General features: G+C 26.4%; 1 long non-coding RNA gene across 1 annotated transcript; it reads right to left on the bottom strand.

Moving 5' to 3' along the window:
- Positions 1–808: 808 nt before the first annotated feature.
- On the bottom strand, positions 809–7924 carry LOC129989069 (uncharacterized). The gene is made up of 3 exons (XR_008785727.1): positions 7829–7924; positions 6834–6978; positions 809–3038 (listed from the first exon to the last, which is right to left on the bottom strand). It is a non-coding gene; the product is annotated as an uncharacterized LOC129989069 (long non-coding RNA).
- Positions 7925–8138: the final 214 nt, after the last annotated feature.

Raw genomic sequence — 8138 nt, 5'->3', positions numbered from 1 at the left:
TAGAAAAGGAACTCAAAATTATCTAGTTAAAAATGTTTTTTCCATAATTTGTATAAGAAAATTTAACTTGAAGAAATTGTTATTAAATCGAATATTTTTTTTAGATCAATAACCTTGCAAAAATAGCAGTTGAAAAAATTAAAAATCGTTACTGATTAAACATTATTTTGCATTTTAATTAAGGATTGAAAATAATTTTCTTTTCCTTGTTCAGTGAAATGTATATTACACAGGAATAAAAGTAATAAAACAATATCTAATCATCAATGATACTCCAATCAGACATTGTCTATCTGCATATAGGAAGAGAAATTAAAAGGTAATCTCGCCATCCAAAAGATCCTGTGAGCACTGAATGAACAGTTGTCTCTTATATTAATATGAATACTGCAAATTTTACCAAATAGTTTCCATTACCAGTAGCTCAAGCATAGAAAGGTAAATCTCACCATCAACAACAAGCCTATTACCCTGGGAGTACCAGTATCATTGTACCCATAGATTTATCTAATCTACTTTTCACTTTGAATAACTTCTTATCTACAAATCTGTGAAGAACAATGTAGGAAGTATACAGTAGATTTAAAAGATATAAATAACAGAGTAGTAAGTTCGGTAAAAGTAAAATAATAATAATAATAATTACAAAGAATATAGTACTTAGTGAAAACTTTGCTTTGAAATTTACAAAAGAAGTTATGACAAAATAACCTTTGTTAAAAAAATGTATATTTCACCTAAGTTAATACACAATTTATAAACATAATAATGAAAATGAATATAAATGTTCATAAGGCGGTGACTAAAATCAAGAATAATATGGGGGAAAATGAAATATTGCAATTTAACAAACATGTTACATTCTTTACATGCAGAAATTTTTCATCAATATTAATTAATTTATTTGAAATTTTCAGAAAATTGTATCACATTTTATTGAGATAAAAATAAGACTTATTTACATACTTTGACTAGTTTTATTTCAATATAAGAATAAGAAAGTACATATGAATATATAAGTTGCTAATTTTTTTGCCACTTTGTCTATTTTTCTAGAATCATGTCCATTCGTGAGCACTATTTCACTTCTATTATATACAACAAAGATTGCTCCATGGCATTAAAATCATGAATACATAACACCTTATCAAGAAAAAGCATTTACAGAATGGTAAAATAGAAAATCATTCATTTTTTTTATAAATGAATTAGAAAAATGAAATATAGTTGAGGAAATTTTGTGAGTGTGATATGATCCTTCACTTTTTACAAGTACTTATTAGCACAAGTTATAAATATTTTTTTTTTCTAAATGATCTATTCACATTATAGAAAATGAATGCCAGATGGATTCATTGAAATCAGCTTCACTTTGTACAAATCCTCAAACATAATCAATAAAATAAATAAATAAAAAAAAATATTTACTAAGAATATTCTGATATAGGTTACATTTGCAACATTTCACTATATAAAGAATGCTAGCTTACATTAAAGTAAAGTGAATACCATCACTCATTTTTTAAAATTAGAAGTACAACTCAAATGAGGCATTAATTCAGCATCTCAGCTAACAATCATGGATATGATCCATGGAGTAGATGGATTAGAAGGTTATAACTTTGTCCATTCACTAGAGTAAGTGTGTAGAGAATGGAAACACTTTCTTACATTTTATTTCTTACTTTCTTTTTAAAGCTTTGATTGGAAATTTCAGCTAGGAAAAATTCAAATTTTGATCTATATGGCATCTGTAATGTATCATTTAACAATGGATAATATACAAAACCAAAAAAATATCGAAGAACTCAAGTAATATTTGAATAATTTATATTAATAACAAAACACAGATCTCAAACCGCATCCTTATGAATATGATTGTCTTATTTAAAATCTAATGTAATTTTTCTCCCCTGCATGCAACATAGTAAATTTCCATTTGTATGAAAGCAATACTGTCAGTTCAGATTAAATTTTATAAAAAGTCTTGTCTTATATATCACACACAAAAGCTTTCTTTTTTTCATGAGTACGAAGATGATGATGCAAGCTATCCTTCCGAGAAAACTGTTTACCACATACATCACAAGAAAAAGGTTTTTCATTTGTATGTGTACGTAAATGTTTATTTAAATCCCCTCTTTGAGAAAATCCCTTATTGCATTCAACACAAGAATAAGGTTTTTCATTTGTATGAGTTCGATAATGGTCTCTTAAATAACGTTTTTGAGAAAATTGCTTATTACATTTATCACAAGAATAAGGTTTTTCATTTGTATGAATTCTATAATGGTCTTTTAAATAACGTTTTAGGGAAAATTCTTTTCTGCACACGTCACAACAATAAGGCTTCACATTTGTGTGAATTACATAATGAAGTTTTAAAATATCTTTGTGTGAAAATTCTTTATGGCAAATCTCACAAGAAAAAGGTTTCTCATTTGTGTGAGAACGGTAATGTTTGTTTAAATTAGATTTATGAGCAAATGTTTTATTGCACAGATTACAAGAAAAAGGTTTTTCATTCGTATGGATACGAATATGGTTACTTAAATAATATTTCTGAGAAAATTTCAAGCCACATACATCACAAGAATAAGATTTTTCATTTGTATGAATTTTATAATGGCGATTTAAATTAAATTTCTCAGAAAATTCTTTATTGCATATATCACAAGAATAAAGTTTTACTTTTGAGTGACTGCGAGAATGTTTCACTAAATATCGTTTCTGAGAAAATATCCTACCACAGAAGTCACAAACAAAATGGTTCTTATTGGTGCAAGCTACAGTTTGAACATCTATAACAGTATCCAGTTCTTTATCACAAAGAGTAGTAGCTAAATTTTCTCCATTTGTGTCAACAGAAGTCTCCATCATTTTTTGCCTATTATTGACAAAATGAGCTGGAATAATATCAAACGTAGTTTTCTTCTAACTATACTTTTCATCTGTAAATAATCATATTAATGCTCTATTTTATTAAAAAAAAAAAACCCATTGCCTTTTTGTTGCACTTGGTTATCAGCAGAAGTCACCTGGAAAAGAAAATGAACTTTTAGTAAAAATTTACTTATCCATCATTTGATTAATCTAAAGATTGAAATATTTAATACAAGACAGATTTATTTATCTTTGGAGAATGAATAAAACAAATTATTCTTGAAAAAAAAAAATTCATTTTTTAGAAAACTTATTGAATTGATTATCAATAGCGTATTATAGCAATTGTCAATAATTAAATAAAAAATTTAAAGAATTATCTTTACAGTTTTCTTCCACTACCCCACATGATGATATTAATTACAATAAGGGGAAGAATTTTCTACTGTTGTATGTTTTTCGATAACATCCTTTTAATTATTGAAAGAAATATTGATTTGTGAACTGACACTTCATTGTTTGTCAAGAGATATGATAATGCACTTTGTTCAAATAATGGCGAAAAATTCAAACTTATCAGGAATTAGTTTTATAGTTAATCACTGATGTAATTGCTTGAATATTTTTTTTTAAAGCTGGCGATCTCATTGGCCATTTTTTTAAATACCAAATTGTCATCCTCAATGTAAAGGAAAATAAAATCGTGCTTCTGTTTAATTGTTTGTATGCAGTTTTGGACCTTGCGATATAATCTCGAGTGAGTAGCAACTTGTAATCTTTAAAAGTAATACACATTTGTATCAAATGACACCAGAATTATTTGATAATTATTTTATAAAACAATTTTAATTGTTCATTTCATTGTTTAGTTTAGAAAAAATGTAAGAACTCCAAACACATTTTTGGTGTTGGGAATTTTTTAAATAGATTTTATGTGCATTTCATTTATTAACGGCAAACATAACTTTAGTTTTTGCAAATCACCTTTTACTTCTAAACTATGATAGTTATGTTATTAAACACATTAAATTAAGCCAAGGCCTATATAAAAAGAGATAAATCAAATTAAAAAAAGAAAATTTGTTCCACTGTAAAAATTTGTTTTGTTTGACATTATTAAGTGATTTTCTTATACAGTCTTTTTTGGAAATTCTAAAAGCAATTTGCCATCAAATAGGTATTCCATTAGCCATGATATTACTCACATATATTCATCATTTCTGGTGAAATAGTTTATTTTCTCTTGCTCATAATGGTTCACTAGTAACTTCAAAATTTACAAGAAAACTATTAAAATATATGCGGGAATAATAAATATATTCATTGCAACCACAGTTTTGAACATGCTAAATCTGCTGTTATGACTGGAACAAGTAATAGTCAGATGCAGCAAAATCTAGGAAATATACAAGTTCCAAACAAAATCCCAATCAAACTGAAATAGCTTTTATCTTACAGCAATTGCAACATAAAGTTTTGCACTGCCATGATTTAATTTTTTTTTTAAATTATGGCAATAATTCTGATTGTTTTGCTGCTGTGGCAGCTTTCAATTTACCATGCAAATTGCAATGTTTGGCGAAATTGATGGTTTCATTTTGAAGAATGAACTCGTATAAGACCTCTTTCCAGTCCCACCAAATGATAAAAAGCACTTTATTTAGGGTGAGTTCAGGCTTTAAGATAGTCCAGAAAGGCTTTGGAGCTCTGCTGCCCTTAAACTGAATGTGTTTTTGAAATGCATTTTGATATAAGGCCGATTCATCTCCGTGATAAGCCTCTTTAAGAAAATATCACTTTGATGTAGTTAAAAAAGCAAATTGCATGTAGGAACATAGGGCAGGCCTCTATCAACAGATATGAAACAAACTTCACATCAATGATATATTCTATCCAATCAGATGATTATATACTATCTGCTATATTGTATACACTATTTCACAGATTTTCAGTGAGCATGACCTTGTAGCGGATGATCCGTATCTATCCTTTCAATATTTCATTCAAAATTGCTAGCTCTAAATTTCTCAAACCAGTTGTAGATGGAAATGGTAAAAATTTTGTCTGCAATATCCTTTGGACAAAAATACTCTTTAAAACTAGGTAACATAACATGAAACAAATTCTACTATTTGGCTATTCATATTGAAAGATGTAGAAAAAAACATTTAAAAGAGACTGTGCCACCAAAATACATTTCAAAAGAACTCTAGTATGACTGAAATTGATATCATAGATTAGTAGTAGATAAGCTTGCATTTTTATAAAAACAGGGTCAATTGTCATTTCTGGTGTGGTGTGGAGGAAACTTATGGGATAAACTAATTTCCTTACTTGCATATTTTTTTAAACTTATTTATCATTCCATTTATAAATTTAATATTGGAATAGTTTGTCTAACTTAAATATTAATTGCATTCTTTTATTATAACTATCTTATTCCTAAACCAGTTTTTACATTATCATCTGATATTCTTTTGTCAGACAAAAATACACAAAACTATGAATTTAAAAATGTAAGTAAATATAAAAAGTATGATTATCAAGACTAAAACATTACTCTGAAGGAAAACTCAATATTTTGTTAAAAGAAAAATCAAATCTTTTATTATCTAGATTAAAAAATTGAGAAAAAAATGGTCCATAGTCTAATGCTAAATAACAAATTGCAGAAACAACTAGTAGAAAGTTCTATACTTCATTCAAAATAGAAAGCTTGTATATAACAAAAATACTAAGCAGATTCTTTTTTTAGTGGAAATAGTATATGAAACATATCATTGCAAGTTTTATAAACAGTTGAAATTAAAAATATATAAAAATTTAAATGTGTATTATTATACAATGGCAATAATTCCCGTTATATTTCCTTGCCAATTATGTAATCTGCACAAATATAAAAAAATATTAAAACATTAAAATAGTATTCTTGAAGAAACTTTGCATTCTTTGTATTAAAGACATCAGTGATCTATTTGTATAGAATTTAATACAAACAGTACAAATAGACAAACAAAGCAAAAGCATGGAGAGCCAATATTTCATTTTAATTCAATTCATTTATTTAATTAATGCAATAAAATCAGCAATAAGCAGTGTTTTCACAAAATAAACAAAATTTACAGACTTTTTGATTCAAAGTTTTATGATTTGATTTGGATTTGATGAGAGAATTGAATACTTGTGGATGTTTTTAATACTCAGTTTGAAAGGTGATTTTCAGATTATATCAAGATTATCAACTCCATTATACATAACGCTATCATCTTGGCAATATCTTTCATTTGCTTGAGGATAAAACCTGGGGGTTGTAAATATCCACACCTACTGATCATGGCATTGAGAGGTAGCAAAATATTGTATTTTGTGATAATGGTAATAAAATTTTCAGAGTTAATTTCAGTTCCAATTAGTAAAAATTGTAAAAAATATTTTGAAAGGTTTTACTGCAGTAATAGATGCTATAGCAAAAGATTCACAAAATCAATACTATACTTAAATGATATTTGATACTGAATATGTTCTATGGAAAATGAAATTTATTCTTTATGATTTATAAAAATTCAGAATTCTTTCACTTTCAAGATAATTTTCCCATTTTAAAAATCTCTACTCACAAAATTTATATCTGATAGCAAAAAAAAAAAAAAAAAAAAAAGACTTTAACAACTAAAATAAAGTTTAGCATAACAAAGATCAATACAAAGAATAAAGTTAAGAGAATACAATTTTCAAAAAAAAAAAAAAAAGATTAAAAAGATTTTTATGTCCCCTAAAATATGGTAATGAGCTAGTTTGTTAATGTTCGTAAATTCAAAATTTTCAGAGGTAATAGTCATTGTAAAGCGTAATTAAAGTAAAATATGCTTTCTTATAAAGATCATAACACAATTTTTAAAAAAAATATTATCTGAAAGATACTATTTTGCAATGTAACCAGTTTTACTTACTTATGCTTGCCATTTTCCTTACTCAAATGGATCTTCTAAAATATTGGCAATAATCAAATTATAATATTTACAAAGTATCTGGTTGATTAATAGAGGTATTCAAACTCAATCACATATAATTCTTGCTTTTTGAGTAGGAGACTCTCTAGAAAAAAGAAACTTTATTATAAACATTGCAATTTTTTTTTAATTTGAATAAAATTTGTTCATTAGTTTCATTTGATATTCATTGTTTTGAAAATGTTAATAAATTCATACATTATTTAAGTACATGACAGACAATATATTTTCTAATTATACTTTAGGATGATTTAGAAAATGAAAAATGTTATTGGTTCTTTAAATTTATTAAGTAAAAGCCTTTGTCAACAATTCTCAAAATATTCAATTTACCTTGCGTTTTGTAAATGCTATATGTCTTTTAAAATTGTGTAGAGTATGTGTATACTTTGCTAAGAAAAAACTTCTGTATAAATAAAATAAAATAAATTATTGTTGTGGGTAGCTTTTTCTTTATATAAATTTAATATCATAATGCATACATTATGTAAATTTTATGTACAATTTTACATCTAATTCTTTAGAGTATTGATTTGTTAAACTCTTGGTATACCACTGGCAAGAAAATATTGTAATTCCTTTTGGAAATTTAAATTCATTAACTATGAAACACTGATGAACTTTATTTCATTTATATGTTTGGTAAAAGTCTAATTCTATATTTTCTTTCAATTTATATATTACGTTAGAAAATATTTATTTGAAATTGAGTACAGTTTTATAAAGACAAATAAAATTATTTAAGTACATGCCATTGGAAAGGTAGAAATTAAACGAACAAAAACAACTCAAAATAAATTAGTTGTCTTTAACCAATGTTCTTCGGAATTAAATTAATACATTTATAAATCAAATGTATTTATTCATAAGCTGTTTTCATTGTATAATTTGAAACTGATATTTTGAAACTTTTGTTAACATTTACTTAGATTTACCTCCACATTTTTATTTACATTTTCAGATACGACTTTGTTTTCTACTGTTAGTCACAGGATTGCTCTGAGTGATGTCAAGAGTGATTTACACAAGCGGATAGCGAAAGAACGATCACACAATGTTAACGGATATTTAGAAATTTTCTGAACAGTAATGAGTGTCTGTGCGCATGCTCCGATTTTACTGGAGAAAATAAGTAATATTGTTATGGTTCATGATCGTCCTCTCGCTATCTGCTTACGTCAGGAGCATCATCAGGATGAAGAATTTTTTCGTGTTTAGAAAATCAAAAATGTTAAAAATATTTTA

The sequence above is a fragment of the Argiope bruennichi genome, chromosome 10 (genome assembly GCF_947563725.1).
Source record: "Argiope bruennichi chromosome 10, qqArgBrue1.1, whole genome shotgun sequence".
Classification (NCBI taxonomy): Eukaryota; Metazoa; Arthropoda; class Arachnida; order Araneae; family Araneidae; genus Argiope; species Argiope bruennichi.
Note: the sequence above shows the minus strand (reverse complement) of the source record. Positions and strands in the feature narration are given on the sequence as shown.